The 15,572-nt window shown below is 37.6% G+C and overlaps 1 long non-coding RNA gene across 2 annotated transcripts in view; it reads right to left on the bottom strand.

Moving 5' to 3' along the window:
* The window catches only part of LOC137622197 (uncharacterized), a 229,672-nt gene that overhangs the window by 19,658 nt on the left and 194,442 nt on the right, over positions 1–15,572 (bottom strand). The gene's annotated exons all lie outside the window — the stretch shown is intronic.

Raw genomic sequence — 15,572 nt, 5'->3', positions numbered from 1 at the left:
ACTTTTATGAAAGACATATATGAATATTCAAGGAACTAGTATGTGCGGGTAACATACGAAGATGTATATTACGATACCTTCAACAAAACGATTCTATGCTCATGATAGGTGTATCAGAATTCAGGTTGAAAAACTGAACTAATTAACCTACTTAAAACATTTAAAAAACACCCAATATTAAACATAAAAAGAGCTTTATACTACATTCCTCTGACCCACTGTTAATAAAAAATACAAAAGTATTCTTAATTATAATGGACCAAATCAAATACTATTTCATTGGTGAACGGTTTTTTTTTTTTTTTTTTTTTGTGGGGGGGGGGGGAATCGCTGTAGTACGTACAGATCTGATGACTCGTGTGAACAAACATTAAACACATGACTTGCGATATTTTTTTTCGCATTCCATATCCGAGATTAGTTACCCGTCACGTCCTTTCTTTATAGGGAATGTTTTATGATATTACTTATCATCAATCTTGTAAAAAAAATTGCGTCTTCAAGCCATACTTGAAAATGTAAAAAAATTTCTACCTCGTTTACATCTCATAGACCTTTAGGTTTAATGTGTTCCTTAATGATTTATTGTGTGCCGCCTTCATCTGTAAATCTCTCACTACCCACATGATTTTCTCGGTTTCATCATCCACAATCATCACGAACACTAGAAAATGAACGCGTGAGGCTTACGATGGCTAATGGAACATAAGGCCTCGAGACCAGCTTCAGTTTCACAAGGAATTTGTCATTCCGTTTTTCTCTCATATCTACCTCACTGATTTTTTTTTTTTCACGGATATATGATCTTCAGTAGGAAAAATTACACAGAAACATCACTTGCTACAAATTACCATATAGCCTATATGCATGTCAAAGTTTTTATGATTAAGATAGCTATTACTTAATGAGTATTTTCCTAAACTCAAAGAGAGAGAGAAAAAAATTACTTATTGCCAAGACAAATGCAGGAAAATCGATATTACTTGTAATCTCATAGGTATTACAGCAAACATATGATCACCTACTTATGAAAACTTATGAGAATTTTAGGTTGTAATCTTGTCAGGTGTAACGCGTTTTGCAAATGATTTAAAAAGGCTACTTTAGCTTAAAGTATTCAAAACTTTCACTAATATCATCATTCAACAACGTATTTCATCTTATACACAGCTAAAACTCAACTGCTGGGGATACTGGCATATACTCATCATCCCAAATAATCGTTGGTATTTTAAAGGTTTAAAAGTCGCCATGAATGGAATAGGCAAAGGACAGTGACGTTGCATTAGAAAGCAGGACGATGCCTAAGAGACTGACCATATATATATATATATATATATATATATATATATATATATATATATATATATATATATATATATATATATATATATATATATATATATATATATATATATATATATATATATATATATATATATATATATATATATATATATATATATATATCTGTGTGTATGAAAGATCAACGCCAAAGGCCCCTCTCCATCTAAGCTAGAACCAGGGAGGCACACGCAATGGCTGCTGATGACTTAGCAGGTAGATCTGTAGGCTCCACCCAAACACACCATCCTTAGCTCACAAGGATGGTGAGGTTGTAGCCACTAAAGGAAATTTAGTTTGAACGGAACTCTAACCCCAGTCTGGCGATCACCAGTCAGGGACGTAACCAAATAGGCCACCAAAAACTTGGTAATTGTTTTCTATATAGGCCATTTCACAATGAACAATTTTACTTTGACCAGATGTTTAAAACGCTATAAATTACATATCGTCTAAATTATAATATTTCTACCTCCACTTTCTCAGTTTAGTTTGCAGAGCTTTTACTGAATATTGTTGAAATTGATAAAAATCCTCATGAAACCACTTGAATGTTCAATATCCTAAATAAACAATGTACCTTATTATTTACAGTCTTATTCATAAAACTAAATGAAAGAATTTCTCGAAATTCCGACATCTAGTTTACAATCATGTAATTTCATTCTTCAATCTAGGAATTGAACTTTACAAAGCTATTTGACAGTCGGATTTCTCGTTATTTTCCTATCAGAGCGTTTCCAGTGCCTGTCTCTCTCGTTGCTGTATATATGTATGTATCTATGTAAATATGTATGCATATATGTGTATATGTATGCATATATGTGTGTATATATATATATATATATATATATATATATATATATATATATATATACATATATATGTAAAGTATAAATACATTTAAGTATATATATATATATATATATATATATATATATATATATATATATATATACACATACATATATATATACTTGAACTTCCTCATTCCTGTTTTCCTGAGGCTAAACTAACTAGTTTAGCTTTTCGATCTCGTGAGATTAATTTCTTAGCTCCAAAGTTATCTGTTATTTTACGCACGTTAGCAAGAAGAGGAGCTTTTAGCACTTGTTGGGGAATTGGTAATGTTACTCCTCAATGTAAATGTGTTTGTGGTAGCTTAAGTCCCGCTGATTACCGCCCAATCTCCATAACTCCCATATTATCTAAAGTTTTTGAACGTCTTCTGGCAAAACGTCTTACTAGGTTTGCTGAAGGTAATCATCTACTCCCTAGTTTGCAATTTGGTTTTCGTAAAGGTCTTGGAGTATGTGATGCCCTTCTTACAATCTCCAATGCTGTAGAGAAATCCCTTGATTGCGGTCAGGAAGTTCGTATGGTTGGCCTTGATTTTAGTGCTGCATTTGACGGTGTTAATCATGAGACCCTCGTTTTCAAACTGAAACAGTTGGGAGTGGGTGGGTCGTTTCTTAGCATTATTATTGATTTTTTAAGTAATAGATCTCAAAGAGTTGTTGCTGATGGGCACCATAGTGAGTATAGGAATGTGACATCCGGTGTTCACAGGGTAGTGTTCTTAGCGCATTACTTTTCATACTATATACACATGACATGTGGTTTGGCCTAGAAAACAAGCTTGCTGCATATGCAGATGATGCTACTCTCTTTGCATCAATTCCATCTCCTGAATGTAGATCTGGGGTTGGTGAATCCCTTAATAAAGATTTAGCTTAAATTAGTGCATGGTGCAAATTATGGGGTATGAAGTTGAATCCTAACAAAACTTAAAGTATGATTGTAAGTAGGTCAAGGACGGTGGCTCCTCAACATCCGGATCTCAGTATTGATAATGTTTCTTTAAATTTGTATTACTTTTAAAATTTTAGGTGTGATCCTCGATAGCAAATTTACTTTTGAGAAACACATTAGGTCTGTGTCTTCTTCAATTGCAAAAAAAAAATTGGCTTACTGAGAAAGCCTTACAAGATTTTCGGTGATTAATCTATTCTGAAGAAGTGTTTTAATTCTTTCATTCTACCTTGTTTTGAGTATTGTTCTCCTGTCTGGTGTTCAGCTGCTGATTCTCATCTTAATTTGTTGGACAGAAACTTACGGTCTATTAAATTTCTTATTCCTGATCTAGATATTAATCTTTGGCACTGTCATTCAATTAGTTCATTATGCATGTTGCATAAGATTTTTCATAACTCTGACCATCCTTTACATTCAGATCTCCCTGGACAATTCTATCCTGTTCGTAATACTAGGCAGGCAGTTAATTCTAATAGCCAGGCCTTCTCCATCATGAGGCTCAATACTACACAGTATTCTAGAAGTTTTATTCCAGCTGTTACCAAGTTGTGGAGTGATCTTCCTACTCGGGTTGTTGAATCAGTAGAACTTCAAAAGTTCAAAGTTGAAGCAAATGATTTTATGTTGACCAGGCTGACATGAGTCTTTTAATTGTTTATATATGACATATCTGTTTTTGACGTTGTTAATAGTTTATATAGGACATATCTGTTTTGCGCTGTTACTGTTTTTAGAGTGATTTGTTAATTCATTCTCATCATTTATTTATTTCCTTATTTCCTTTCCTCACTGGGCTATTTTCCCTGTTGGAGCCCTTGGGCTTGTAGCATCTTGCTTTTCCAACTAGGGTTGTAGCTTGGCTAGTAATAATAATAATAATAACAATACATATATGTATATGTATATATATATATATATATATATATATATATAGTATATATATATTACTGGATGTATACTAGTATATATCATTTGTATGTATATAATGCCCCCGCCCTCTCTCTCTCTCTCTCTCTCTCTCTCTCTCTCTCTCTCTCTCTCTCTCTCTCTCTCTCTCTCTCTCTCTCTCTATATATATATATATATGCAATATATAGCCTAAGTGAGCTAAGTAACACCTAATGAACATTGTTAGTTTTAACTTTTGGATAACAGATATAGGAATATATTTCTGAATTTACGTAATAGCTCTGTTCGAAGCCTACATACAATAGTGTAGATATTTTTGAAACAAGGTCGGGCAACAACCATAATATAACAAGCATCATACATATCCCGAGTAAATACGTCGTTGTTAAATTTAGCTTGCCTTGTTTTACCGTGGGTTCTTGTCAATTCGATAAGGTCGTGAAGTTCGATTAATTCTAGGAATTCATCCGCAATCTAATCTGCTGAAGCTGTTTTTAGTTTGGAGGAAAATCAAAACTGTCCAAATCAGCCAATGCTACTAGCTATGATACGTTTCGTAAAAAAGACAGGGTAAACGTTTCTCGAAAACAAAGAATGCTGTGAATGTTAGGAAGGAATTACTAAGTCAGTAGAATATCCAGTTCACGAGTTCTAAAATACCTTGCGAGTGCAAACGTTGCTTAAGTCTTCCTCAGGCATATTAGTTAGTTAACGTGGAATAATTAAAGCTTGACGGCACACTATTCTATTTTGTTTCTGTTCCTCTTGTTATTTTTAAGATTTTACCATTTTGTTATTTTCAAGTTTTTATAGTTTATATATGAAATATTTATTTTAATGTTGTTATTGTTCTTAAACATAATTCAGTTTTTCCTTATTTCCTTTCCTCACTGTGCTATTTTCTCTGTTGGAGCCCTTGGGCTTATAGCATCCTGCTTTCCCTACTAGGGTTGTAGCTTAGTAAATAATAATAATAATAATAATAATAATAATAATAAAAACTTTCCTGGTATTGGTCACAAGGAAACACAGCCATATAGATAATTGCAACATTTCCTCATTCCTAATTATCCAGCGATATCAATTTTTCTTCTCAGTATAATGGACTGAAATCTTCTATTGCGATATTCCTTATGCTTTATGACCACATCAAAGGATTTTATCCCAATTAATGATCCCCTTGTCTTTTACGTGCACAATATTTCCATACTACGTATCCTCACTATTCTTAATTATGGCAATAATAAGTGATTCCTTTCAGCTCTCTTTTCTCTTATCACCTTGTTATTCCTTTACCCCAACTCTAAACACATCCTAAAAAGGCGAGAAGGGAAACAAAGGCAAAGCTGTGTGTGCTGTACAGAGTGCTAAAACCATACCCCTTGCCACTCCCCATCCGGCGAAGGAGATCTCCCAATCTCCATTCTAAAATTTATCTTATATATCAAAGCTCGTGGTCTAACTTCTCGACCCTGGGAAACATTAATTACATCGATCCATCACGGGTAAAATAAGGAATTATAACCCTTGATTCAGCGCGTAATAGAGTCGTTTTTCTTCTATTCAGATGTCTTAATAATTAGAGGAAGCCCGCCTACTGGTTAATAGCAGTCATTAAAGCATGATAAGTTGTTTTAATTATACAAGTTTTTGGGGGTTGTTCCGAATAGCCATTAGACTCTGAAGTATAATGGAAGAAAACTGAGGCTCCAAAACTTCCAGGGATAACTTTACCTTACGAGATGCGTTGCCATGGAGATGAAGATGCCATTATGTGGGATGTCGGGGCATACCTATGCTAAACTAAAAGGAAGCTGCTCTATTCGGTCATATGACAAAGAGGCTGACACGAGGAATGGTGGAGCTGGCAAAGTAGTGATCTCGCTACTAAAGTGTTGCGATACAGATCGCAGTATCAGGAGAAAATATACATGAAGTACAATTTCTACCAGAAAATATTTATTCTTAAAGAATCATTATTACGATTACATGTACCTTTTCATACAACGTAAAAATACGAAGCCATCATTTTAAAAATATGATTGAAAAGTCTAGTTATAATCATCTTGAAACGCAATACCGTTAAGTAATGATCTCAGATTTATAAACATCTGAGGTACAAAATGTAAAATCCTTATCCAAAAAACAAATAATTTAATCTGAGAGCATTTTATAAACAAGCAATTTGGTACAATTTTCTCTGATGATAACTATCGCTATTGCCAACTAGTAATGTGATACTCAATCTCAAATGTTCTGCAGACTAAATTAAGACTACCATGGACTTCTTTTATGCGGTTTCATATTATCTCCTAAGAATTTATGACTTCCTCGAACATATTCTCTCCAATATCATATGATTTACTGCCAGACACTGTTAGGATAGGCAAAGATGATTATATGTATATATATATATATATATATATATATATATATATATATATATATATATATATATATATATACACATATATACAAACATACATACATATATATATTTACATATATATATATATATATATATATATATATATATATATATATATATATATATATGAAACAATATCCAACAGATTTTGTAAATTTGAGATCAAAGCCCTCACAAGAATATTAGGAGTTATAGGGCAGGACAGGATTAGAAATGAAACTATAAGAGAGATTACTCGAGTGCCATATGTGGACGAGATCATGGTGAGGGGCAGATGGAGATGTTTTGGTCATGCTCTTCGCACTCCCCAAGAGAGAATAGTTCACTAAACCTTCCTCTGGGCTCCACAAGGCACTAGAAGAGTTGGAAGACCCAGATCTACACGGCTGAGGACTATGAAGCGTGAAAGAGAGGACGATTGGAGAAGTACTGATTTAAAAGCTATAGACAGAGATGACTGGCGAAATATAACAGAGGCCCTTTCCGTCAATAGGCGTAGGAGGAGATGATGATGATGATGATGATGATGATGATGATATATATATATATATATATATATATATATATAAGTTAAAGAGGAACCTCTAGAGATTGTTAATAAATATAGGTACTTAAGACGGACAGTGGTTGTTTCCCCCTCGACGCGAGACCGCAATCAAAAGAAGGATAAACACGGGGTGGAGAGCTTCTGATAAACAAAAAATTAGATTATGAAATGTAAAATGACAATTTCTTTGAAAAGAAAAGTATTTCACCAGATGGTCCTACCAGTATTAACTTATGCATCAGAAAATTGGAGCCTTAGAACAAGCTAGTTACACACAAAGAGCTTTGGAAAGAATAATGATGGAGAATAACACAAAGAGACAGAAAAAGAGGAACATGGATACGAGAGCAAACTAAAGTAGAGGATATTCTAACAATATGTAAGTAAAAAAAATGGACATAAGAAGGACATATAATGAGAATGACAAATAGATGGACTTTACCATAACAGAATGGCTCCATATTGTAAAGATTGCAAAAAGAAGCAGGGGAAGGAAGAGAAGACAATGGATTGACAAACTAAGAAAGTTTGCAGGTGTGGACTGGCATAGAAAGACAACAAACTGAGACAAGTGGAAGGACACGTCTGAGGCCTTTGTTCTGCAGTGGATAAGTAATAGATTTATATATATATATATATATATATATATATATATATATATATATATATATATATATATATATACACGGATGTGTGGTTATGTATGTCATCATAGGATATTTGGATTCTTCGATAGGGCAAATTTATACGGAATTATTGATAATAGAATAATATCAGGCAGGAAAATGTCTTGTTTCTAAACGAAACATTAAATTATAGTTTCTGTTAGGTATTTATGTTTATAACTACCTATTACCAGAGGTTATATTTGTGTTTACAGATACTTCCTACTCACTAATCATGTCTTCTTTTAAACTGTATATCATTATAAGTTAGTCTTAAAAATAAAGTCATTCAGGAAGGATCTATCTGAGTTTCGTGTCCATCCAAATATACTTCAATGGCGACGAGGAACTGACTCACGAAAGGGAAAATTAAGGATGGCGCATTTGGGTAATATAGCAGCATATGACAAATTCGAGGACTTTGAAGATTATGCCGAAAGGTTTCATCGGTTCTGCTTAGCAAATGACATAACAGAGGAAGATAAGAAACGGGCTGTTTTCTTGAGCGCCGTCGGAGCTCCTACATATGGACTTCTGAAAACAATGTTTGCCCTTAATAAGCCCTCATGAAGGACTTATCGAGAACTTACTGAGCTTTTGAAAAATCACCTCCACCCAAAACCCATCCTGATAGCTGAACGTTTCATGTTTTACATTAGGAAACAACGTCCAGGAGAATCCATCACTGATTATGCAACGGAGCAACGGAAATTGGCGGAAACATGTAAGTTTGGTGCTTTTCAAGAGGAAGTTTTAAGAGATTTGTTTGTTATTGGATTGGCCAACCGCTCGGCACAGAGGAAACTATTAAGTGAACAGGAGCTTGACTTAAAGAAAGCATTTTCGATTGCGCTAAGTCAGGAAATGGCTGATGAAAACGTCACGAAGATTCAGGAGGTAAAAAAAGTTGTTGGGCCGAAAACTTCTCTCCTTCAGTGTTACCGTTGTGGGAAGACAAACCATAAGGCTGATGTTTGTTTCCATAAGGATACTGAGTGTAATGGGTGTCATAAAAAAGGACACTTTCCTAGAATGTGCCGAATAGAAAATCACACCACAGTCAATCGAAATTGGAAATATGGAAGACAAGGAAGGAAACGATCGACGGTCAACATGGCAGAGGAGGAGACCAGCGGCTCGGAAGAAGAAACTAGAGTGAAAACTACAGGATGAATTGGTGCATACAGTGAAATACTGCGTGAAGAAAATGAAAGCAAGACACAATAAGGTTCCAGAGATAATAGAGAAAGTTAAATTAAATGGGACACCAATTGATATGGAATTGGACACGGGAGCTTCTGTGTCACTGATAAGTAAAGAGTTCTACGCTAAACATCTGAAAAATACATTACTTCAATCCAGCGATATCGTGCTGAAAACCATGACGGGAGAAAAAATAGAAGTCGTCGGGATATGCTACATAACTATGGAAGTTCATGGACACAGAGTGGAGGAAGTGCCATTGTATGTGATACAGGGGAATGGACCTGCCTTATTCAGTAGGGATTAGCTGCATTTTGCAAAATTTGACTGGGAAAAAGTTAGCTGTAAATCATCTGCATTCTGGTATTCTGAAAACCTCAAAGTTAGAAGAACTGTTAAGGAAATATGGTGATGTCTTTGATGGTGAACTGGGTACAGCCAAAAATATAAAGGCTCATATTCGTGTAAGAAAGGATGCAAAACCAATCCTTTATAAAGCAAGGACAGTTCCTTATGCAATCAGGGATGCTGTGAATGCAGAACTTAAAAGACTAGAATTGGAAGGAATTATTGAGAAAGTTGACTATAGTGAGTGGGCGGCACAGATAGTGCCAGTTTCAAAAGAAAATGGTTCTATTAGGATCTGTGGTGACTTCAAGGTCACCATAAATCGTTATATGGAAAACCCTGAACATCCAATGCCAAATCCAGATGAACTATACCAGTGACTGAACGGTGGAAAAACTTTCTCAAAGTTAGATTTATCGCAAGCTTATCAGCAAGTGGAATTAGATGAGGAATCTAGGAAATATGCCACGATTAACACACCACTTGGTTTGTACAGATATACTGTACACGTTTACCATATGGTGTCTCAGCAGCACCACAACTTTTTCAGTCTTTAATGGAGAAAGTTCTGCAAGGAGTACCTTATGGATGCAACATAGATGATATTAGTCTTACAGGGAGAACCGAAGCTGAACATTTACACAATCTTGAAAAGGTACTTGAGCGGTTGCACATCAATGGGTTGAAATGTAATTTGTCGAAATGTGAATTTATGAAGCCCTCCTTGAAATATTTGAGTTTCATTGTGGATGAAGAGCTTATCCATATGACGGAGGATGCCATTGCAGCAATCAAGGAGGCACCCAGGCCAGAATGAAGGTCTAAAATGCAATCCTTCCAGGGCTGGTGAACCATTACCGTTGCCATGTGCCAAATCTCTCATCAGTCGCAGCGCCTCTCACGGAATTACTGCATAAAGACAGGAAATGGCATTGGTCAGTAGTGTGTGAAAGAGCTTTTTCCAAGATTAAAAAAATGCTGACCACTGAAACAAGAGTATTAGTGCACTATGATTTGAGTAAACCTGTGACGTTGGCAGTAGATGCATCACCCTAAAGACTTGGAGCAGTGCTTTCCCATATCACCAGTAACAGAGAGAGACCAATTGCTTATGCATGAAGAATGTTAACACCCACTGAACGTAACTATTCCCAAATTGAGCGTGAGGGTTTCATCAATATTTATATGGTTGTAAATTCACCCTTATTACAGATAACAAACCACTGTCATACATTCTGGGACCCAGGAAGGGCATTCCAGTCCTTGCAGCTGCAAGAATACAACTCTGGGCTATACAGTTAGCAGCTTATGATTATGACATTGAATTACGTCGTTCAAGTGACAATGGAAATGCTGATGCACTCTCACGGTTACCTTTACCAGATTGTGACTCCGATGCATCAGATAAGCTTGTAAACTGGACACAAGAAGCAACTGCATTTAACAGGCACTAGGTGAACTCTCTTCCTGTAACTGCGAAATCTGTTGCAAGAGAAACTTTGCATGATGCTGTTCTGGCTAGAGCTTTATATTATATAAGAAATGGATGGCCAGACTCTGAGGACATAGCACAGGAACTGAAACCCTTCCATGGCCGTCAGCGTGAGTTTTCAATTGAAGAGGGATGTCTTCTACGGGGTGCAGGGGTGGTAATACCGTCGAGATATAGGATTCAAATCTTAAAAGAGCTACATGGTGGTCATCCGGGGATTGTTAGGATGAAAGGATTAGCTCGCTTGCATGTGTGGTGGCCGAATATCGATCAAGATATTGAAAACTGTGCAAGGGTGCTCTGCTTGTCAGGCTACTCAACCAATGCAGACTCGTGCTGAGGGTAATCCGTGGAAATGGCCTTCTGGTCCGTGGAAAAGAGTAGGGTAATCCGTAGAAATGGCCTTCTGGTCCGTGGAAAAGAGTACATGTTGATTTCACAGGACCATTCCTGAGACAAATGTACCTCATTATGACCAACGCATATTCAAAATGGCCAGAAGTACACCCAATGAAATCAGTTACAACTATGAATACCATCGAGATCATGCGGCGGGTATTTGCTCATCATGGGGTTTGTGTAGAGCTCGTGTCTGATAATAATGGAAGACAGTTTGTGGCTAAGGAATTTAAAGAATTCATGACCCAAAATGGTGTAAACCATATACTGATACCCACTTATCACCCAAGCAGTAATGGGCAGGCCGAAAATACAGTAAGAACATTCAAACAAGGACTGAAAAGGGCGATGAGAACATTGCAATCATGTAATACATCTTTAAATACCAAGTTGGGTCAATTTCTACTGACTTACCGAACTACACCTCACTGTACAACAAAGCGCATGCCTGCAGAGCTCATGGGTCGGCAGTTACGCACTCGCCTTGATTTACTACACCCAGATGCATCTGAGCGAATTGAAAGAAAAGCCTCAGAGAACGTGAAACCAATGTGGGAACTCGATATAGGGGACGCGGTACTGGTTCGGGATTATCGTCAAAATACCAAGAAGGGCATATGGACTCGAGGAGTTGTGGTTCTTAAATTGAGTCCATGCACATACAATGTACAAGTGGACAGTAACTTAATATGGAAGAGGCATATTGATCAAATGAGACTGATCTCGAATGATTCTCAAGATAACAAAAATGAACTTTTAGCATGTGATTTTTCAGAGTTGGTCAGCTATCCAGACCCGCCATTACCAAAAAGATTCCATAAATACTCGTGAAGAGTTAGGCGATGCAGTTGCAGGTGCAGAGAAGAATGAAATCCCAAATGTAGAAGAAAAGGAGGCGGCAGCTGCAGAAAAAATATCGGGACATGAAAATGGTAAAACTTCTGATAACTCACCTGATAGTTCGATATCTGAATTACCAAAACTTCGAAGGTCTACCAGACAAAGTAGACCACCTGACTATTTTAGAATGTAAAATGATTAATAGTATTATATATGTTTTTGAATTATTTATTCAAAGCTATGCAACCATTTCATTATTGATTGCTTTATCCTTTTATTTGCTTTAATCTTTCATTCTTTTTCCCGAGGGGAAAAGGTGTTTGGTATTTATGTTTAGAACTACCTATTACCAAAGGTTATATTTGTGCTTACAGATACTTACTACTCATTAAGCATAACTACCCTGTTAACTATCTTGTCTTCTTTTAAACTGTATATCATTATAATTTAGTCTTAAAAATAAAGTCATTCAGGAAGTATCTATCTGAGTTTCGTGTCCATCCAAATATACTTCAGTTTCAATATGAATATAAGCCGGTTAGTAAATATAAAGGGTTTTCCCGGATAGGGACTGACATAAACAGCTCCATGCATCGATTTTAACGACTCACTCTAGCCTCGTTTGTCTCATTCTATATCCATTCACACAAGCATATCTAATTCCGCTTCCATACCATGAATGATGATTTTGGGAAATAGTTTACCAAATACCACATATTCAAGGTCATTTACCAATGCTGCTATATTTCTTTACCTTAATTTCATGTCTTTTTTCATAAGTGTTAGATAATCATATTCATGAACTAAAAACTGTTTATTTGATCTTATGTATTGATAAAATCAAGAAAATATAAATCTACTTCTACTAGCACTGTTTGTCTATCAATGTCACGAAACCTTAAATTTTCGAAAGGGGGAAAATCCCATTAGCTAGATGTACTTGGCACTTCCGGTACCGAGAACTTATCGATGCTGAAGCAAGCATAAATTCAATGGCTGTTAAGTACTAACAGAGAAAGAGAGGCGAGCTGAATGTAAGTAAGCATATTCAACAACATGATGAGCATATATACAAACAGGTGAGGGCAACAGTGCCACAAAAATTCAAACAATGTGAAACATGCAATAGCAAGCTAAAAAGGTTTTCTATTATCAGTGCGGGAGACAACGAGAGCTAAAAAAAAGATATAGCATTATAAGCGTGGATGAAACACATGCAGTACATGGCTTTCCCACACTCTAAAAAAACCAAACATGTGAAGTAGGGTGCCCAGACCAAGAGAGAAAACTGTAGGCAGGTCATCTTGCAGGAGATATGCAGGTTTTATGCAATCAACGGAGAACCAGTCTTTTTTGCCCCCAATGTTCAGTAAGAACGCTACATGGCTTGGTAGATCCAATCCCAGGTGAATGGTGGGTAATGTGTTTCTTGACAGGGCATCAGCAACAGGATTAATTTTTGCAGGGATGTCTTGACGGCTCCAGTTAAATTCACCCATGGGAGATAGATGTCAGTGATGATGGGTGGACCAGGTGAAAGCATGCACTAGAGGCAAATGGTTTGTGCGAATGAAGAGGGGCGTTCCTTCTAAGAAGTGGCAAAAGTGACGGACAGCCAAATGCACCCCCAGTAATTCTCGGTCGAAGGTAGAGTAGCCAGATTCTACTATAGACAGTTTTCTACTGAAGAAGGCCAATGGGCGGGGCAAGCCGTTGACACCCTGCTCGAGTACAGCACCAATAGTGACGCCGCTGGAGACATAGGAGAGGGGCATGTGGCAAAGGAAAAGTAAGAGCAGCAGCAGTTGATATGGCCTTCTTTGTATAATAGAACGCTACTTCCTGAAGTCTTTTGGCTTGCGTCTGAGGGAGGCATAGAAGGTAGCAAGAGTGGCAGGGATAGCTGACAGGAATTAGTATTAATAGCTTATCATGCCCAAGAATTCTTACAGTGCTTTGACGATCGAGGGCACAGGGAAGTTCTGAACAGCTAATATCTTCTCTGGGAGGGAGTAGTCGCCTTCAGTAGTGATGCTGTGCACTAGGAACGATACTTCATTCGCACCAAAGGTACACTTGTCGTACCAGAATATAAAGCCGTTCTGTTGAAGACAGTCGAGAACGATGAGTAGGTGACAAAAGTGTTTCTCTTGGGACGAAGAGAACATAAAGTATGTTAGCCACGTAACACACTCCGAAAGGGAGGTCCCCTAAGATGCCATCCATGAGGTGCTGAAAAGTGGCCCAAGCATTACAGAGGCCAAAATAGGAGTAATTGAATGTGTATGTACTGTAAGGGGTGGTAATGACGGTCTTGGGGATCTCTTCTGGCTTCATGTGCACCTGAAAATATTCCTTATAGAAATCGAGAGTGGAGAACACCTTTGCTTTGTGCAAGTAGAAGGTCACATTGGTGATGTTGGGGAGGGGGTAGTGATCTGGTTCTGTCTGCATGTTCAGATGCCTATAATCCACACAAGGGCAATGTGTAAGGGTGATGGCCATGAGCTTTAGGCAATTTGGCAACGGCCTATTTCAGCGAATGTTTGTTTAGCAGCTACCAAATGATCCATGGCCAGAAGCCTGAATCTAGGAATCACTGGGGGCCTTGTTGTCTTGTTATGGTGATAAATACAGTGCTTGGCAGGAACCTTGCCCATCTGGCAAAGTTCTACACGGAAGACGTCTGGGTATGACGTGAGGAGGTGGGTGTAGGCATACGTGGGTGCACTGATGTTGAGTGCACAAGGTTAAAGGGGCCACATTGATCAGGTGGAAATGGGCGAGGAAATATAATCCACACAAGGGCGATGTGTAAGGGTGACGACCATGGGCTTGAGGTCATTTGGCAATGGCCCATTTCTTCCATTTCAGCGAATGTTTGTTTAGCGGCTGCCAAATAATCCACGGCCAGAAGCCTACATCTGGGAAAAACTGGGAGCCTTGTTGTCTTGTTATGGTGATAAATACCTTGCTTGGCAGGAACCTTGCGCATCTGGTGAAGTTCTGGACGGAAGACTTCCGGGTATGACATGGTGTAGGTGGGTGTAGGCCTCCGTGGGTGCGCTGATGTTGAGTGCATAAGGTTGAAGGAGCCATAATGATCAGGAGGTGGAAATGGGTGAGGAAATCTGTAACAAGTAATGGGAATGTTACGTTGGCAACAAAGAATTTCTAATGGTATTTGGTGCACCCAAACGATGGTGTGAGTGTCTCGTACCCATGGTTGGCAATCTCAGAACCATTCGTAGCTACCAGGTGGACGTCAGCAGGTTTAGAATGACTACGTCATGCGCTGAAGAGTGACTTTGGTAGAAGGAAACAGCAAGAACCAGTGTCTACCAAGAACCGCAAAGCCGTATCTGCATCATGTAAAAAGAAAAGGTTGGTGACAGGGGAGGCCACCACCACAAGCATTGGCCTACTTACAAGATTTTTGGTCACTGATAACCATCCACTCATTTCTTTGAAGCAGCCCCGAATCTGGAGTGGTAAAAGCAGACCTGAGGCGGATGAGAGTCAGTAAGTGGCTGCCAAGGTTATTGATTGGGGCGTGAGCAAGGGGTGGCATATGTGGCTGGT

The sequence above is a fragment of the Palaemon carinicauda genome, chromosome 2, assembly GCF_036898095.1.
Source record: "Palaemon carinicauda isolate YSFRI2023 chromosome 2, ASM3689809v2, whole genome shotgun sequence".
Taxonomy (NCBI): domain Eukaryota; kingdom Metazoa; phylum Arthropoda; class Malacostraca; order Decapoda; family Palaemonidae; genus Palaemon; species Palaemon carinicauda.
Note: the sequence above shows the minus strand (reverse complement) of the source record. Positions and strands in the feature narration are given on the sequence as shown.